The following is a 21635-nucleotide window of genomic DNA, read 5'->3' on the forward strand; positions in this document are numbered from 1 at the left end:
TAATAAACATGAGGGTGGTAGGGATGGTGCTGAGGAGAATGTTCCTTTTCAGTGACACTTTCAATTATCTATAGGGATTTCCATTCCAAAACGATAGAAAGAAGAGACCTCATATGGTGGCAAAGTGACAAAGGTGAAAAGAGACCACTGCCATCAATAAGGAAAATTCACTGCTATTTATGCTGTCCCAGTACCTAATTTCACAGCGCAGTTTCTCTCTGAGACAAATTTCTTTGTGTTATGAGGCAGACACATCATCTTTCTTTAAATAAATGTTATAAAATGCTCATTTGTATTTCCAAGTACCAGTAAATGGTTTCAACAGATGGATATACCTTAACAGTGGGTAAAGGAAACCTTAACACAAAGGTGTTCTTTCCAGTTCTGTTATAATGTTGATTGTTTTGTGATAACTAGAAAAGAGAACTTTTAGAGTGTGATTAGCTTCATTGCCAATATATTTGTAAAGTTCTTACAAAAAAGACATGACCTAAGTTCTCTGTCAGTTCAGAGAGAACAGTGTTTAATCCAAAATGTGCAGACTGATGCCAAGGAAAATGTTCCCAATGGAGACTAAAGCTGCATTGGCTCTGCATCCTTACTGAACAAAATACGGAACACGATGTATTTCATTCTATGAAGGAGCTAAAAGCATGTTCCTTACATAGTGAAAGTTGGTCTCTTTCTGCCTCAGTCTCTTTCACTCTGACTTTATCAAGAATTTAACATCTCTTTATTTCTAATCTTCGTTGTCGAATGCAGGTACTTTAAAGAGAAAAGAAGAGCCCAGCATGACAATATTTTCCAGCAACTGCCATTTGAATGAGTATAATAAAAGGGTAAAAGTTTATTTGCCATCTAGTCTCCTTTGTAGACCCATGGCTGTGTGCACGAGGTGTTGCTGATGTATTTCCAATAGCAACATCTGGTTCTCTGGCAGCCTGCTATGCTAACCGTGCTGACCCATTGATGGCTCTAGAACTTTTCAGAAAAAGTTGGCCAGAATATGTCAAGGCCATGGGTATTTTTTTGTTCATCCTCTTGGGTACTATTAATCTGTCAGTCACATTTATTCTGAGGAATTTACTGTACATGTCTGTGTCTATTTGAAATGAGTAAGGAAACTCCTCATTAAAGATTGGGATTTATATGGTCCAAATGGAAGTATTCCCAGTGCTGTATTTAGGATAGTAGAAGAGCTATGCTATTGGTTGGATTGTTTTTAAAATGTCTATTTTCTCTGAGATGGTCTCAGAGTGTTACACATCCAATAGAAGCCAAGATGAGGGCATTTTTTTCCTCAGGGGCTTATGAGGTGGGGGGATGTGTAGAATCATTACTAATAGAAATTACATTTTAGGGATTTATGTCAAAGTTCTCGGGGGAGAAAGTTCCTGGTTAAGAAACAAAGAAGGACTGGAATCCAGTGGAAAGGAGCCAGACAATATGAAGGGGAAAGGAAGTGGGGTTGTGAGGCCAGATAAGAAAATGGAGAAAGATGATTGAATCTTAGGCTGTGATGAATCAAGAGAGAATGCAATGTTGATGGTAACATAAAGTGGTGAGCTCTGAGAAGAGAAAATGAAATGCTGGTTTAAAATTGTGAAAATATAAGGAAGAGATATCTGGAAAATTGGAGAAGGTATTTTAACAGGAAAAAGAAACATGGGAAATGAGGAAAGATTTATAAGCTCAAATGAAGATTAATAAATTTATTTAAATTGAATATTAAACTATGGTGAATCACAACATTTTCTGAAGAAGATAAATTCACATCTTGATTTTGAGGATAATCTATACAGATAACCTAAGAGTACACATTTATTCACTTGAATGAGTGATTTCTCTCCCATGGTTCAGTTATAAATGAGAATACCCACATGGAAATAAAATGCTTTCTTGGAACCATGTGGATAGAGAACCAAGAGAACTGAAGGTGCAGTATGGTTTACTTCATGTATAGATTTATGACATTAGTATTCATTATTATAATGGCCAACACTTATATAGTTTGCTATGTTCCAGTGCTGTTCTAAGCAATTTTTATACATTAACTCATTTGGTCCTCAACAACAAACCTGTACGTAGGAATTTTTTTTTATTTCCCCCACTGTGGGAGGGGAAACTGAGGCATAGAGAAGTTGAGTAACAGTCCAGGACACAGAGATGGCAAGTGAGGGAGTTGAGGTTTAAACTCAGGGCAGTTCAGCTTCAGGGTCTGTTTCCTAATACTCTGAGAGTCAATTGTGAAGACCAAGTTTTCATGTATAGATCACTGACTCATGTGAACATAAAATTAGATTAATATATTCATTTTCATTCAACAATAAGAATGGAAGGTTAGTGTAGAGCTATTGCTGTCTTCCCTGCTCCCAGTGCAAATTATTTAATCAGCATGAAAAGCGGATAAAGTTTAGATAGTACCACAAAAGAGTCATAGATTTTGATGTGGTAAGCAAGGGAAACATTACTTTGTTAAAGCTTGCATATGGTCCAGAAATAAGTGGTTCTGCCATCAACTCCCTCAGTAAAAGGCCATTAATGCTCCATTGTTAATTGATTGATTATGGAAACCCTCAAACAAATGACTAAATCTGCATGGCTGATTACTGTTTTATAAAATGGTTAAAATATCTGCACTAGGGGGAGATGGTGGTTTGTTGACATAATTTGTAAAGTCCTTTAAAACTTTTAGATAACAGGACTTTTGGAAGTGCAAAGTATTATTCTCATTTACAGTCCAGCCAGATTTAACAAAAAGCCTGAGCATCATAAACCTGCAGACAGAAGGAGTTCCAGAGGGAAAATAGAGGTTTGCTCATAAGCCAGCTGTGCAGAGGGCTGGACTCCAGCTTCCCATCACGGGTGTGCAGCCCAAAGAATGTTGGCTGCCTCTGGGGCCAGCTGGCTCACACAGGAACTGAGCTCCTGGAAATCCTGAGATGTCTGTGAGGGACTCCAGCAAACAGAATTTTGGTTAACAGAGGAGCAATCTCATCAGGCAGATTTGAGTCAAGCTGTTTTTCAAAAGCTTGCTAACTTGTAACACATGACCAAAGGGGCTGTCAAATGGGGCTCATAATTTCTGTACTTTAGGGTTCTTGTAAGGCTTTAGTTAAATAATTGATACAGAGCACTTTAGCACAAAGGTTGGTCCCAGCTAAGAAGAACTCAATAACTAGGTTGTGGCGGGTGACTTTGAAGTTGCCTTTCCAAGATCCTGTGTCCTTGGCGCCTCCTTCGCACTTAGATTCATCTCTTCACTGTTCTTGATTGTGTATGACTCACAGGGTCAGTCCTTCCCAGGAAGTTGATGGAAAGTAGCCCTCTGCACATGAATAGCTTACTTGATAACAGCAATGGTGGTTTCTGACCACAATCGTATGAGACTGGAACCAGAGTAGCCTCCAATTCTAGAAGGGCAGTGGGGCAAACGGCTTTCCCAGAAATATCCTCTACCTTCCATGGCAGCCACCTTGGGCGGCCAGAAGAAACCTCTCTCCCTTCCAAAAAATTGTGTGAGTGATGTTTAGTCCCATGAGCAGATCCTTCATCACTGCCAAAGTAAGCTGGTGTGGCTGGTCGCCAGTGCTCCTGCTGGTTGCTAACTAAAGGAGGCATCACCTAACAGTCTTCAGACTTGGCTGGAACTGATTTGGGCCAGCCTGGGTCAAAGTGAAGTATCTGTCTATAGCCCCATCTGGATGTGGACCAGCAGGTTCTGGGAAAAATATTAACCTGAATTTGTTGCAGTCTTGTTTCCCAAACTGCTTTATAAACAAGAAGAGTTAACAAGGTTAAGCAAAACTGGTCTGCCTGCTAGATCTGGAGATTTCTCACTGTCCCCAAATTCTCTTTACTCCAATCACCTAGATAGAGAAGCAATTTTTATTTCCTTTTTTTTCACCATTAAAATTTGACCAACATTCAGCTGGTTCTTCTCTAGTATAAAGAGGGTGACAAGGAGCTCCTGGAAAACTTGGAGTAGCTTTTACAATTTAAATATAACAATCTCCCATATAACATGAGGTAAAATTTGAAAGAAAGACATGAAGTAAAATTGATTCTTTGGCAAAGGTTATTGGTCAGGAACCAGTGAAAAGTCCAGGCTCTGCCCTATAAAAGCGATTTAAACTCCACCTAATAGCTCTTCAGTCAGTAATCCTGTCCTGGCAATTTTCTTAATGTGTTGAGCATGGGCACTGTTTATTCCCTCTTCAAAATATTGGTTGCAGAGTTTCAAATAAAATATGTATTATTATTTTGTTGATAATGTGCTATTTCTAGCATTACCCACCCAAAGACCTACTGTTGATAAAAAGGAATTAGGCTTTAAGTAAATAACAGAACCAAACTTGGTAACAAAGAATAACAGCTCTGCATTTTCAGCATTTCCAAAGTGAAGTATCTGTCTATAACCCCATCTGGATGTGGACCAGCAGGTTCTGGGAAGAATATTAACCTGAATTTGTTGCAGTCTTGTTTCCCAAACTGCTTTATAAACACTTCCCCATATGTGCTGCCAAAGCTTTGCATTTAATGAATCATCCAAATCTTTTTGCCATATATCCTGTGTATTTATTGATGATGGAATTCATGTTCCCAATATCTGAGGAAAAATAAAAGCAATGCCTATGTTACCAGCCAAAATTACCTCATAAGATAACCCTATTAGAATGTTCATTTTGATTTTTTTTTTAATACTGACTGTTAAATTTTGGAGTTATTTTAGAACAAAATGCCTTGTAATTTCAAAGGGACCATTTTATTTACTTGATACCTGTCTTTGTTATGATTATGCACAAAGTAAGTACAGATTATTATTTAATGAACACTCCAGTACTTGCTGTATGATTCTTTTGCATTCTCAGTTGCTTTTACCTTATTTTATGGAGAGTCTAGGAGTGAAGAATAGAGTTCAAGAGCACAGGTTTTGGAGTCAAACATGTTGGATTTCATGTTCAAGTTCTGCCTCTGAATAGTTTTATGAACAGAGCAAATTACTTAATATCTGTTAACCTCAATTTCCTCATCTTTGCAAAGGGAAGCAACAATACTCTCTACCTCTTTTATCCACCATAAAAATAAAAAAATATAATGAAATGTAAGTTTTTAGTCTAGTGCTTGATGAATGACTCATGTAAACTGTTATTTTGATTGTGTTGTCTATTCACTACTGGATCACCACTGCTAAAAAGGGTTATAAGAAGACAAACAAACAACAACAACAACAACAAAACTATCTGAAAACAACTGAAAGCTTTAACAGCCATGTGTAGAACACCAAACATAGCACTTCTTTGCAACATGGGGAATGTCATTGACATTACATATGACTGCCAGAATTTGCCTTGAACAGTCAGTTTTCAGGTTCTTACCAGCACCCTGAGTATGCATCCTTCTCTCTTTCCTTTTAGATGATAAATACCCTTGTGTATTATTGTTTTCCCCATTTCAAACTATTAGATTCTCTACTTACAGAGACAACCACTAGCCATGGAAAATCATGGATCTTTCCCTCTACCTAGTGATCAGCTGGTAATAGTGAAGAGGATTTCCATTAAAGAGATCTGCCTTGCCGAAACCGGTTTGGCTCAATGGATAGAGCGTCAGCTTGGGGACTGAAAGGTCCCGGGTTTGATTCCAGTCAAGGGCGCGTACCTTGGCTGCGGGCACATCCCCAGTGGGGGGTGTGCAAGAGGCAGCTGGTCGATGTATCTCTCTCATCGACGTTTCTAACTCTCTATCCCTCTCAATTCCTCTCTGTGTAAAAATCAATAAAATATATTTTTAAAAATAAATAAATAAAATAAATAAAGAGATCTGCCTTGTTATTACGTTATTAATAAAATATGCGTTATTGTTTTTCATTATGTTTTCTTCTAAGAGTTTTATAGCTTTAGGTTTTAAATTTTCCATGACAATTTTGCATTGTTGTTTTATAGCTTTAGGTTTTAAATTTAGGTCTTTTATCAAATTTTAGTTAATTTTTATATGGTGTTAAGTAGGGAATTAGCTTCATTCTTTTGTATGATATCTGTCTTTTAAAATCATGTTAGTGTTCCCAGAAGCATTTGTTGAAAAGATTATCCTCTTCCCATTCAATTGATTTGACATTCTTGTCAAAAATCATTTCCCCATAAATCTGAGAATTTAATTTTGGGCTTTCTATTTTATTCCATTGGTCTCTATATCCATCATTATTTCAGTACCATACTGTTTTAATTACTAAGGTTTTGTAAAAAGTTTGAAATAAGAAAACGTAAGTTTTTCAGATTTGGTGTTCTTCAAGATTGTTTAGCTATTCAAGGTCTCTTGAGATTCCGTTTGAATTTTAAGACGGGTTAGGGATTGCATTGAATTTGTAGATATTTTTAGGTAGCGCTAACAGCTTAACACTATCCAATCCATGAACATTGGATATATTTCCATTTATTTATGTCTTCTTTAATTTATTTCAGCAATACTTTGTAGTTTTTATTTGCAAGTGTTTCACCTCTTTGGTTAAGTTAATTTGTAAGTATTCTTTTTAGTACTATTTTTAATAGAACTGATTTCTTAAATTTTCTTTTTTATTTATTCATTGAAGTGTACAAAAAATGCAACTGATTTTTTGTGTGTGTGTATTGACTTTTGGTTCTGTTACTTTATTGAATTCATTTATTGTTCCAATAATTTAATTTTTTATGAATATTCAGGATATTTTACATATAATATAATTTTACATATAAGATAATTTCACTTTTTCTTTTCCTATTTAGATGCTTTTTATTTCTTTTTCTTGTCTTACTATTCTGGATAGAACTTCCAGTACTATGTTGAAAAGAAGTGGTAAAAATGGTCATCCTTGCCTTGTTTCTCCTCTTATAAGAAAAGTTTTCTGTCTTTTGACATTGAATATGATATTTGTTGAGGTAGTTTCTCTTTATTCCTAGTTTTTTGGATGTTTTAATAATAAATTATGTTGAATTTTGTCAAATGTTTTCTTCTACATCAATTGAGATAATCATGTGGCTTTTTTCCTTCATCGTGTTAATGTGGTATATGACATTGGCCAAATTTATGTTGAACTGTCCTTGCATTCTAGGTATGACTGTCTCTTGGTCATGATGAATAATCCTCTTAATATGCAGATGAATTCAGTTTGCTAGTATTTTTTTTTTGAGGATTTTTGCATCAATGTTTATTAGAAATGTTATTCTGTAGTTTTCTTATAGTATCTTTGTTTGGCTTTGATATCAGAGAAATGGTGGTTCAAAAAATGAGTTAGGATGTGATCCTTCTTAATATATCTTTTTTAAGTTTGAGAAGGATTGGTGTTAGTTCTTCAGGTGTTTGGTAAAACTCATGAGTAAAGCCACCAGGTCCAGGATGTTTCTATTTTGTGAGATATTTTTCTGATTCAATCTCCATAGTAATTATATATCTATTTAGATTTTCTATTTCTTCGTGGTTTAGTCTTGTAAGTTTTGTATTCCTAGAAAATTTTCCATTTATTCTAATACTAGAGGCCTGGTGCATGAAATTCATGCATGGATAGGGTCCTATGGCCAGCGATCAAGGCCAATCGGGGCCTTCTGGTTGCCAGCTAGGGCCTTCCTTCCCTGGCTTCTGGCTGCTGGCCAGGGCCTTCATGCCATCCCCTGGTGGTCAGCACATGTCATAGTGAGTGATTGAATTGGCTGTCTCCTGGTCAAACTCCTGAGGGGATACTTTGCATATTAGCCTTTTAGATATATAGATACTCAATTTGTTGGTGTACAATTGTTTATTGCTTTCTTATAATGATTTTTATTTCCATAGAATCAGTAGTAATGGCATCACTTTCATTTCTGATTTTAATATTCTGAATCTTTTCTTCTTTTTCCTTAGTCCATCTAACTAAAGGCTTATTGATCTTTTCAATGAACTATCTTTGGGTTTTATTGCTTTTTCTCTATTATTTTTCTATTTTTCATTGTATTTATTTCTGCTTTCATTGTTATTTCCTTTCTTCAGCTAGCTTTGAGCTTTGTTTTTCTATTCTTCTTTGTAGTTCCTTAAGTTGTAAAGTTAGGTTGTTAATTTGGAATATTTCTTGTCTTTTAATTTGTTTGTAGCTATAAATTTTCCTTAGCATCATTTTCACTTCATTACATAGGTTTTAGTATGTTGTGTTTTACATACTTTTAATTTCTTTTGTGATTTCTTTGATCTATTGTGATTTCTTTGATCTATTTGAAAGTCAAACAAGCTCATTGATATAGACAACAGAATGATGGTTACCAGAGGGAAAGGATGATAGGGGGAGAATTAAGAGGGTAATGGGAGTCAAATATCTGTTGATAGGAGACTAGACTTTGGGTGGTGAGCACACAATGGAATATACAGATGTTGTATTATAAAGTTATACATCTGAACTTAATATAATATGATTAACTAATGTTACCCCAATACATTTAATGAAAATAAATAAATAAACCTAAATAAATAGAGTACCCTGTTTAATTTCTACAGTTTTGTATATTTTCCACTTTTCTTTTTGCTATTGATTTCTAACTTCATCCCAGTGTGGTCAGAGAAGAATTTATGTATGATATCTGTCTTTTAAAATCAATTGAAACTTAATTTATGACTTAACATATGGTTTGTAATGGAAAATGTTCCAGATGTTCTTGAGAGGGATGTGTATTCTGTTGTGATTGGGAAGAGTATTCCATATGTGTCTGATAGATGTAGTTGGTTTACTGTGTTGTTCAGATCCTTTTTCTTTTCTGTCTATCATTTCATCTATTATTGAGAAGAGGGTATTGAACTCTCCAACTCTTGTTTTGGAAGTGTCCATTTCTCTCTTTAATTCTGTCAAGTTTTCTGATACATTTTGATGGTTTATTGTGGCAAATGTTTACAACTGCTAATATTGAAACTTTTAAAATATGTAATGCCCTCCTACATCTCTGTAATCTTTTCTGATTTAAAATTTATTTTCTCTAATATTAGTTTAACCTTTCCTATTCTCTTTGGTTATTATTTGCATGCAATGTCTCTTTCTATTCTTTCACTGTCAACTTATTTGTGTCTTTGGATCTAGATGAGTCTTGTAGATGATATATAGTTGGGTTTTTTTGGTTTTTTTGTTGTTGCTTTATGTCTATTCTGTCAATATCTGACTTTTGTTTGGAGAGTTTAATTCATTTATATTTAAAGTAATTACTGATAAGAAGGAACTTAATTCTTCCATTTTTCTCTTTGTTTTCCATATGTCTTACAACTTTTTTTGTTGCCCATTTCCTGCATTGCTATCTTTTGTGTTTAGTTGACTTTTTGAAGTAAAACATTTCCATTTCTTTCTCATTTTTGGTGTATATATTATAACTATTTTCTTTGTGGTTACAATGGGTATTACATTTAATATCCTAATGTTATAACATTTTAATTTTAAAATTATATAAGCTTAACTTCAATAACATACAAAAGGTCTGCTCTTCTATAACTCCAACCAAACCCTTTCAGTTGTTGATGTCACAAAATTGCACCTTTATACATTGTATGCCTCAAATTCTTTTTATACCATAACTAATTTTCATTCATAGAGAGATATTCCTTTTTTCTTTCAATTTTTTATTGATTAAGGTATTACATATGTCCATATGCCCCCTTGCCCTCCCACCCCACTCCCATACATGCCCTCACCCCCCAGTGTCTTGTGTCCATTGGTTATGCTTATATGCATGCATAAAGTCCTTTGGTTGATCTCTTTCCTCCTCATCCCTCCCCAGCCTTCCCACTATAATTTGACAGTCTGTTTCATGCTTCTCTGCCTCTGTATCTATCTTTTTGTTCATCAGGTTATAATGTTCCAATGTTTTGTGTTTTTTTTTATCCTCTTTGTGCCTATTTGGATTTTAAAAAATTATTGTGGTTGCTCTTTCCACTTAATAATAATATGTAACTTAAATTTTTTTAAATTTTTTTGTTGATTTCAGAGAGGAAGGGAGAAGGGAGAGAGACAGAAATATTAATGATGAGAGAGAATCACTGATCAGCTGCTTCCTGCATGCTCCCTTGTGGGAATCGAGCCTGCAACCCAGGCATGTGCCCTGACCTGGAATCAAACCATGACCTCCTGGTTCATAGATTGATGCTCAACCACTGAGTTACACCAGCCAGGTGTAAGGTAACTTTTAACATTCTCTATATCTATATATCTATATCTATATCTATATCTATATCTATATCTATATCTATATCTATATCTCTCTACTTAATAGCTCCATACTGTCATATTTTGTAGAATGGATAAATGGCAATCATAATTTGTTTACCTGTTTATATTTTTGCTGCTTATTTTTACTTTCTAGAGAGTCATAGATAAAATTTTCAATTGGGACTCTTAACTTTCCTAATTGCATTTCTACTCTTTCTCTGAGACCAATCATGTGGGAATAAGAAAGCCATAATATAGAAGAAGGACCTCTAGCTTTTTTCTTGCAGACCCTGTGACACTGTAAAATGGTTTATTCCTTAAGGAACTCAGTCTCTTAAGGACCAGGACATATAAACAAATAATTATATTAAAAATTTTAATAAGTACTTTGATGAGTTTTTACTCAAAAGTCTATTGGATTCTAGTAGAGAAAAAGGTGTGTGTTTTTTTTCTGCTTTTGTAAACTTGGAAGAATTTCAGATAGATGACATTTGGTATATACTTAATGGATAAATGTAGCATAATTTGAGCCCATGTTTTAAAGAGTTATTGAAGCCTTTCTGGTGGACCATTGAGGACTATTATATGAAAGTAAAAGGAAAGAGATGGGAAAGTACAGAGTAAATGGGATTGAGCAGGTCATAGAGAAAGATGTAAGCAGAAGATAGGGAGAAGGTGCTTAGGGCCATAAACTGGGAACAGTTTTTTAGAGTCAGGGTCCTTGACCAGGGGATAAGGAGAAGGGGCCAAGATGAAGGACAGGGGCATCATGGGAAAGTTCAAGATCAGAGTAGTCATCGGTCAAGTGCCTCCCATGTCTTCATGTGAGTGAGATCCTTTTGTGTCAACAACCTCACCAACTTATCATTCCTCTATCTGCTTTTTTCTGGGGGTGGGCATTCACTCAACACCTGGAGTCTTTGCTCTGCTATAGTCCAGCTTTTCCATAAGATAATTTTCCAGAGGGTGTTTCTCAGCACAGCCAGAAAACTGAAGTCTTGAGCATCTACTGAAGTGACAGGAAGAAGCTCTATACCTGCATGAACTGACTATGTAGAAGTACCTACTACGAGATTGGAGGGCACAAATAGCACTGCTATAGGCATTGAGCATCTTTTGAAAGTTACATAGATTCTCATTATATCCTAACAACAAACTTATGCATTGGAAAATAGTATTCCCATTTTATAAGCCAGGCTCAATAAGTTTAAGTTCTTTGTCCAAAGAGAAGTCTTTTTCTATGACTATGTTTTACCTTACTAAAAGATTTTACTCTTATAGAGACACAATATTTTATTCATATTTATTCATGTCTGATTGTATCTAGTACAAATGCTTTTAAGCAGGAAAATGTAATGTGTGTGTATGACTGTGGTGTTAGAAGCAGTCATAGTTGAGTTCAAAGCCAGAGTCTGCTAATTTCTATCAGTAAAACCTGGGCAAATTACTTTTACCTTATGAGTCTCAATTTCTTCATCTGTCTGGAAAAGCTTCTAATGTCTTTCACGCAGCTGTGAGGAATCAATTAGATAATATATAAAAAGAAGTTAGGCTAGTATTTGCTACATGTTCAGTATATAATTTTAATTATTACTATAAGTTACTTACTAAATTTTTTAATCCTCAACCGAGGATATTTTTTTCCCCATTGATTTTTAGAGAGTGAAAGGGAGGGAGGAGAAGAGGAAAATCTATGTGAGAGAGATCCTTTTGTATCAACAACCTCACCAACTTATCGACTGGTTGCTTCCTGCATGTGCTGCGACTGGGGGTGGAGAGTGAACCTGCAGCCACAGTACATACCCTTGACAGGGAATCAAACCCATGAACCCTTGGGTCCAAGGGAAGATGCTCTAATCACTGAGCCAAACCAGCCAATGCTACTTACTAAATATTTTTAAACGAAAATGTCACATGTCCATCTGGGAAGGTAATTCTTTGTAGAAGAGTTACTTTCAATTTCATCAATATATCAATGTCTGACCACAGGATATGTTTAGGTATGTAAAATGGCATTTAGCCATCTACAAGAAGGAACTCAATCTCTTTCCAGCTTTGTGAGTTCTGTTCACAAATCATTTAAGAGGTAACTGTTGTGGTTTATATCTTAGGTGACATTAGGGATGAATGTAGGGGATTCGAAGGCTTTCCAGCAGCTGACTGTAGAGACAATAACCAGGAAACCTTTTATTCTGATGAACAGAGAAAAAGGACGTTCTTTATATTGTATATCCAAATCTTTTCATGAAGTTGACTTTTGAAGATGTCACAATCATAACAGATGCTTCAATAATGTATAATATGCAGTATTATGAAACAGAACCAAAACAAAACAAAAAACAAAGCCCCCTTAATATCCCCAAAGATCAGCCTTAGACAAATGTCTTTCACAGCACTTCCTTTTCTCACTCCCACCTTACAATCCAGAGCAGCTGACTTTTTTGTTGTTTTACTCCTATGACCACCCAAAGGACAAAGATAATCATTAAATGTTTTATGCTGCAGATGTCTGAGTGGCAGAGTAATCACAGCCCCATCAGCATCATATTTCTGCTTCTACTCAGAATGGATTGTCTTAGCAACAACTCTGTGACATGAAACAAAAGGACAATTGTGAAAAATTATAATAAGTAGAGAAAAAATATCAGTCACTATGTCTTTCTTAAAAGTACTCTTCATTGAAAATGGATTCTGCAAAAACAAACAAACAAACAAACAAAAAAACCTATTTTGTAAATATTTCTATTTCTTCCCAGCTAGGGGTATTCATTAGTAATTACATTTCCAACTCCTTTTTTTTTCTTTTTTTCTTTTTTTTTTTTTTTTTTGCTAGGTAGTCCAAAAAATACAAGTCATAGAGATATTACTTTAACTGGCAAAAAGGCCTGTAACTTCCATTGTAGAGTGTTTTTCCTGAGTTAAAGTGACCAACTCTTTTTTGGTTTGCCCAACACATCCCCACAATTGCCCAAGAAACCTTTTTAATCTCCAACAAACCAGATGGTTGGTCACCCTAACTGAAGTGGTTTCTATACCTACATATGAATAGGCTACTCATGCCGAAACCGGTTTGGCTCAGTGGATAGAGCATCGACCTGCGGACTGAAAGGTCCCAGGTTCGATTCCGGTCAGGGGCATGTAACCTTGGTTGCGGGCACATCCCCAGTAGGGGGTGTGCAGGGGGCAGCTGATCGATGATTCTCTCTCATCGATGTTTCTGACTCTCTATCCCTCTCTCTTCCTCTCTGTAAAAAATCAATAAAGTATGTTTAAAAAAAAAAACAGAATAGGCTACTCATGAAGACTTGAATAACAACAATGATTTTACTCTGACTGCTTACTAAAAACCAACTATGTAAGTGTCTTATATGGATATCTCCAGAAGAACACTTTGAGGGAAGTAGGATTAGTTTTATTTCCATTGTGCAGAAAAGGAACCTGACATTTAGACAGTTTTGGGATTTTGCCAGTGGTCTAGAAGGAGCTTTGGTATGAGAATTCTCTGCTAATAATTTCCTGTTTTCTTGCTTCCCTGTGTATCCTTAGCATTTAAGGTAAATGGGGTATATCATTCTCCTTTGCCCTATGCAAGAGATCATTTATAGGATCAGAATAGAATCAGCATGATTTACTCTAATAGTCTCTACAGCTCTCATCACTGCCTCCCTAACGAGCCCAAATGAGCATTCCACACTAACTGTGGTTTTGATTATTCTATTTGTGCTTAGTCCCACTGACCCACATACCATTCTAGCAGTATTCACATCAGTTGGCTCATTATATAAATGAACTTAGTGTTCTTGATATTTGGACCCAGGAAAACATTTTATGTGGCGGCCAAATGAAACTCTTCTTTTAGGATGAAGTGGGGAGAAGTTTGAGAGTCTGAAGATGGGACTTTTAAACTTGATTTAAAAAGATTATTTGCTTCTTGCAGACATGGCATTGGGCCAGGAATCATTATTGTGAAACATTTGACAGGATGAAGACACTTGGATAAAGAATTTAACAGTGTTCCCAATGTGTTTCTGCATACCACTGTTCGAAAAGTGTGATTGGCTCCAGGAGAGAAAAATATAATCCCTAAACTCCTGGAGGTATATTAACCATGTGCAATGTCACAGGGGCTGGCACTTCTAGTTCTGTGCTCTTTACCCCAAGGCATGTCAGGACTAGTAGAGAGAAACTTAGTAGTGGTAACATCAGGAGAAATGATAAAGTACATGTTTAGATTGGATTGGTGGGTCTCTAAGAGAATCAGGCAAGCAGTTTACAGAAATGCTAAATAATAAAACCTCTTATGTAAATAGAACATCAATGCAATGGTATTTAGTTTGTGCAAATAAGTCATACTAGGAATATGTTGAAATTACATTAAACTGAGACATGTTCCCTACACTTTGCTAAAAATCATAAACCTAAAGTAAGAGTCCCTACAATGGAGACAAATTAATACATTACAATAGAATTTGATACAAGTAGGTTCTTTTGAAGAGAATGATGAAAAGGGTACAATTGGAAAAAAAGATTTTTAAAATCTATTTTCATTTATTTCAGAGAGGAAGGGAAAGGGAGAGAGAGAGAAAGATCAATGATAAGAGAGAATTATTGATTGGCTGCCTCCTGCAAGCCCCACACTGGGGAATGAACCTGCAACCCCTGGGCATGTGCCCTGACCAGGTATCAAAATGTGACCTCCTGGTACATAGGTCGACACTCAGCCACTGAGCCACATCAGCCAGGCTGGAAAAAGATTTTGAATTATCAAAAAAATGGCTTGAACAATTTTTAAGCTCTAAATCAAACTGACAAGTTGCTACTGGGCAATATTCATGAAAATCAGCATGGATAATATAAAGTAAGATGGTTGTTTGAATTGATGATACAAGATGAGACACAGTGTCAATTGGATATACTGGGAAAACCGCTTTTTATTATGAGTCGTAAGTTGTCAACCCAAGTGCCCATCAGTACATGAGTGGATAAAATAGCAGTGGCAGCCGAAACCGGTTTGACTCAGTGGTAGAGCGTCGGTCTGCGGACTGGGAGATTCCAGGTTTGATTCCGGTCAGGGGCATGTACCTGAGTTGCGGGCACATCCCCAGTAGGGGGTGTGCAGGAGGCAGCTGGTCGATGTTTCTCTCTCATCGACGTTTCTAGCTCTCTATCTCTCTCCCTTCCTCCCTGTGAAAAATCAATAAAATGTATTTTTTTAAATAAATAAATAAATAAATAAAAATAAAATAGCAGTGGCACATTTACACAACGGAATACTACTCAGCTGTAAATAAATAAATAAATAAATAAATAAATAAATAAGGAAATCTTATCCTTTGTGGCTGTCTGGATGGACCTGAGTATTATTATGCTAAGTGCAATAAACCAGCCAGGGAAAGACAAGTACCATATGATTTCACTTATATGTGGAATCTAATGAACAAAATAAACTAACAAATGTAATAGAAACAGGCTCATACATAGATACAGAGAACAGGTTGACAGCTGTCAGAGGGGAAGAGGTTAAGGTGAGGTTTTGGATGAAAAAAATGAAGGGAATGAGAAACACACACACACACACACACACACACACACACACTTCCAAAACTCATAGACACAGACAACACTATTATCAGAAGAAAAGGGAGGTGGGGTTGAGGTAGAAGAGGCTAAAGAAGGGATAAATGGTGATGGAAGGAGACGATTTAGGGTGGTGAACACACAATACAATATACAGAATTATAGTATTATAGAATTGTACACTTGAAACATAAATAATTTTATTGACCAATGTCACCCCAATAAAGTAAATAAATAAATTGTTTAAAAAGTGTAGTAAATTGCATTTTGGTGGACAGAGAAAAAGTGTAAAAAGTAAATCTTCTTGTTAAAATAAACTCCTTTAAATTAATAAACAGGATGTGTGGTGTGTGGTGCTGTGAAAGCAGGCAAGTGTCCAGTGAAAGCAGAAGAGAGGAAACACTGCCCACAGGAAATAAAATACCAGGATTTGGCTTGTTGGAAGTAATGTGTTCTTCATATTTGAACCTAATCTATAATTGTCAATGATAGAGCACTTTATACCATTATATTAGTGATATTTGAAACATGGTAAATTATATGCTTAGAAACTTGGACAGAATTAAAAACAAGCCACAAGAATACACCTGAAAAATAATTCCTAATATGGAAGAAACTTGTGTGACAGCATGGATGCAAATAGATACAGTAACATAAAACTTTGTGTACTTTAATCACTTGTTCTTTAAAAATGTGTATATTAAGAAGGTTTACTTTTAAGAAGCATCTTCTGTTCTAATGAATAAAATGGAAAGCTGGGAAAATCTCTAGATATAAAAGCACTTTACCTAATTATTTAGATAATTGAGAAAATATATACACTATATATGATTATATTTTAAAATTATTTATAGAATAGTTTCAACCTTGTATTTCAAGTGTCTAGACCAAAACTTATAGGCATTCTTTAAGCATGTTTTGTGTTCTAATTTAAGAAAAATGCATATTTTATTTTAAATTCGTGTTATCTTCAGTATTCTGAAGATACTTGAGAAGGAACAGTCTCAGAGGAGCTGTAGTTCTAGTTTGCAAAACATGACAATGAACAGCAAGGATGCATGACAGTTTAGCAAACATTGTGCCCATTCGTTTGATTATGAACGAAGCTTTTGGATCGGAAATTCTCTCATAATAAAACTGCCTAAATGACTTTTAAGGAAATAACATAGTGATATTTGCCTTGGTCAAATAGATGTTGTTTTAAAATAACAATCAGCACCTTCATTTATATGCATTAATTTGTTCCTCCCATATTTCTGACCATGATGGAGACATGATCGAGAGCATGAGGTGGAAGGAGGAAAGTCAGACCTGTCGGGGCTCAGATTCTTGTGATCCCAGTTATTAGCTTGGGTATTTGGTATATTTAACTCATGAGCCTTATTTCCTCATAAGTAAAATGGAGATAATTCTACTGAACTTTCATAGTGGGGATGCTTTGTTGTAGTAGATGTTCAGCTGGCCAATAATGGAATGCCGTGAGACTGGTTATTTCTGACCTCTAGTTATGATTATTTGGGAGGGTTTATTACATTACTGTGGGCCTTTCTATTTCAAAGTGAGCATCTTCTGAGTTTAACTAACTTTCCTACTATCGTTCTGCTACCTTTGACTCTGGGTGTAGGAAGTGGGTGAGGCAACAGGCGATTTCAAGGAGTCAGTTTTAGATCTGCAGACCACCCATGATCTCATTCGCAACCTAGTCCTAAGCATCTCCCCACTATACAATCAGAAGGAACATTGCCATTACAGACTAATACTCATATAATAAGAAAGTGTTTAGAGGGGATTCTCCAGGAAAGTGTCAATAATACCTTCCAATCTGTGCTAAGAAGATATACCAGCCATTGATTTATTCATCAAACAAATATAAATTGGGTTATTATTTTATTCTTGCAATACTAAGTAGAGATTCAGAAAAGAAGGAAACAGATATGGTTACTTCCCTTACAGAGCTTATAGTCTAGTAGAGAAAAGAGACATTAAGAAAAGAATCATAGCAATAAGAAAAATAAATAAATGTTGATAGAAAGTGTGTTCCTCTTTGGGAGATAACTATTTTTATTGTAGTTACAAAATTGTCTTGATGGTTTTTCTGAGTGTCAAAGACAGTGTCCATGAGACATGGCTGGGATAAGTTAGATAGATCCAGAGTTAAAAATAACTTGCTTGATGTATTAAAGTTGGGAAGGTTTTGAATTTTCTGAGGCAATGGGGAAATAGCAGTTTTAGGAACCCAAGAGAAAAAAGGAGACAGAGCTAGAGAGACTTCCAACAGCATGGTGAGATGCTGGGAAATACTCAGGAGGAAAATTGGCCAGTAAGAAATTCTAAAGCACATTACATACAGAACTAGGTGCCCAATGCATGAAATACGTGTGTGTGTGTGTGGGGGGGGGGGGGGGCTCAGCCCAGCCTGCGCCCTATTGCAATCTGGGACCCCTCACTCCTAACCACATGCCTGCTTGCTCCTTACCACTTAGCTTGTCGCTCCTTAGTGCTGCTGTGGATGTGGGAGAGGCCCCTGCCTCTGTCACTGCACGCGCCAGCCGTGAGCCCAGCTCCTGGTTTACTGACACTCCAGCTGTGGGAGCACACTGAGGGGCATCTCCTGCATTGAGCATTTGCCCCCTGGTGGTCAGTATGCATCATAATGACCAGTCGTTCTGGTCATTCCACCATAATGGTCTCTGGGTTTTTATTATATAGACTAGAGGCCAGGTGCACAAAATCTGTGCACGGGTGGGGTCCCTAGGCCTGGACAGAGATCAGGGCCTATCAGGGCTGTTTCACCCAGTCCTGATCTAGGCCAGACTGGCCAGGGCCTGTTTGCTGCTGGCAGGGGCTGCTGGCCAGGGCCTGTCAGCTACTGGACAGAACTTGCCGTACAGGGGGAGGGACCACGGGAGGTTTATCAGCTGGGGGAAAGGACCGGGGATGGTTGGCTGTGGGAGCACACTGACCACCAGGGGGCAGCCCCTGGCGATGGAGGAAGCCAAGCTTCCCGCCCTGGTCAGCCCTGGCCTCCGCTCAAGGCTAAAAAGTTTCAATTATAGAAGATAAATAAATCCTAGATACTTGCTTCCAGCCAGCCCTGGCCTCCACTCAAGAAGGCACTGAAAAAAAAAAAAAAAGAAAGAAAGAAAGAAAGAAAGAAGAGAGAGAGAGAGAGAGAGAGAGAGAGAGAGAGAGAGAGAGAGAGAGAGAGAAAGGAAGGAAGGAAGGAAGGAAGGAAGGAAGGAAGGAAGGAAGGAAGGAAGGAAGGAAGGAAGGAAGGAAGGAAGGAGGGGCTGGGACCTTGGGTCGTTCGGGGGAGGGTGGGGGTCATCAGGCCCAGGATGGGATTGCAGGGGGCGTTGGGGGTAAACACACCAGCAGGGGGCCCAGTTGGGGGTGGGCAGGCTGTCACTGGGGGTCAATTGGAGGTGATCAGGACAGGGGGGCAGTTTGGAGTGAGCAGGCCAGCAGGGGGGCAGTTGGGGGTGATCTGGCTGGGGGGGTTGTCATTTGGGGGCAAGCAGGCCAGCAGCGGGAGACAGTTGGGGACAAGCAGGTCGGCAGGCAGAGGGGTTAGGGGCAATCAGGCAGGCAGGCAGGCAGGAAGGCAGGTGAGCAGCTGGAGCCAGCAGTCTGGATTATGAGAGGGAAGTTTGACTGCCGGTTCAGGCCCGATCCTGTAAATCGGCAGTAGGACATCCTTAGAGAGGTCCCAGATTGGAGAGGCTGCAGGCCGGGCTGAGGAACACCCCACCCCCACTGTGCACGAATTTTGTGCACTGGGCCACTAGTCTTAGTATAATCAATTTTGTTTAAATATTTGAACTTTTTTCTGTCTTGATGCATGTGACATCTGTCTCCCAAATTGGTAGTCCATTATCACTGTGCTAGACTTGGTTCAACTGCACATGAAAGATGTGTCCCTCCAGGTTGGCGTTCTCATGGACCCAGCTGTCATTTGGACTTGATTATACCTGCTCTTTGGGTATTTAATTGCATGTGTTGTCACTAGTCTCAGGGTCTTTCAAAGGTGTTTGACTTTCTGTGCCTTTAATTAAATGATGCTTTTGTTTGCCTCTGTCTCTCTTGCCATCAAATGATTGCCTCTTTAAGGATCTTTTTGGCTTGAAAATTCTTATTTAAGGTGTCATTAACAAAGAAGTGTTATTTGTCTGTCATCATGGCAGCATTCTCTACACATACTTATATTTACCATGTATCTACATAAAAAGGAAAATATCAGATATTTCAAATCTGTGAACACTTAAAATCCTCCCCCACCAACCAACTTCCTATCTTCTTTGATCAGTTTTTACATACATTATATTATGACAGAATTCAAAGTACAGGCAATCCTTGGGTTACATCGGACTCAATATATGTCATTTTGTGGTTATGTTGCCATCTCCCATTTATTTATTTTTTAAAAAGTAAGTTTTATTTCGACATATGTACATATATGCTTTATGTTTTCTATTTTTTTACCACAGGTAAAGGTCAGGAATTGTTATCTCTCTTTTAATTTAAATTTTTTTTTTTTACTGTTTCACTTCATTACTGCTGTGCATGTGCTCCATGTGAGTGATATAGGTGCTTATGTAGGTGGGTTCTGACTTACAGTGAAAATCATGTTGCGTTGCGCCATTGCAACAGATCTCCGACGTGACCTAAGGACCTACTGTATAGAAATTTTACAACTCACAAATTTCACAAAATCTATAAAATCACATAACTCATTATGAAAGCAAACATTAGTGAGGTCCCTCAAGCCCCACAAAGCCAATTTTTATATTACATAGCCTGTATTTTACATACAGCCATGCATGAGGTCTGGAGAAGAATATACCTAAGAAGTTTCACATAATGTAGTGGGAATTGTTACTGACCGGGGACCAACGTGAACGTCCTTCTGCACAGTGCCGTTCGCTCCAATGGAACAAGACCGAGTTCAGAAGCAGAGCAGAAACTTTAATTTTTTATCAAGGAATGGAGAAGGATGAGCTCATGCACCTTCTTCCTGACAGTGAAGGAGCCTTCTGTATTTATAGGCTGAGGTGTGGAGTGATTGTTACTTTAGGCCTGCAGTTATCCTTCTGTTGCCCTTGGCCGTTTTGTGCCGGTCCTTTTTACACATGATGCCCTGGCACCACCTTGGTTTTTGCACCGGGCGCCTTGGTCTTCGCGCTCCTCTCCATACCTCTTCATTCTGTGGTAGGGAATCCTTTTCCACTCCCATAAGCCAGTACAGTTTGTGACATAGTTTAGGCATTGAGAAATGTTAGGGTCTTTAAGATGATAGTCCCCGGGACAGAACTAAATTCTATTTTTAGGTAATAAAGGAAGGATGATCCTACAAGACTAAATGACTTGGGGTCCCAGATGACTGCATAGGAACAAATGTAGTAAGTGCCTTGCGTGAATAATATGTAATACTTTGAAATCACACAAAAGAACCTGTTCTGTAATGCAGTGGCAGGAAAAGTTTCTCTGAAGCCCTAAAATGGAAACAGGGCCTCCAACATTGCCATTAGAATTAAGAATTAAGCCAGGTGAGTGGAGTGGGAGTGGAGGCAGTGACGTGAGAGGAAATATTTCAGCTAAAGGGATAGGATGGGGAAAAAATTATGAGGGAGAAAAGAGAACAATCTATAATGGGGAACACAAATAGGTCAGTTTGGAGTCAAAGGCTGGAGTGGTACACAGGGGCCAGATTTTTGAGTCTGCAAAATCATGCTAAGGGACTTTGCCCCTGTTCTAAAAGAAATTAAATTAAGTTGAAGATTTTGAAATACATGATTGTCTTACATGAATGTACTGGAGAGTTGAAATAATTTAGGCAAGAAACATCACGGTGATCAGTTAGAAGGCAGTTTCC

The sequence above is a fragment of the Pipistrellus hanaki genome (assembly GCF_964339955.1).
Source record: "Pipistrellus hanaki genome assembly, chromosome: 4".
NCBI lineage: Eukaryota > Metazoa > Chordata > Mammalia > Chiroptera > Vespertilionidae > Pipistrellus > Pipistrellus hanaki.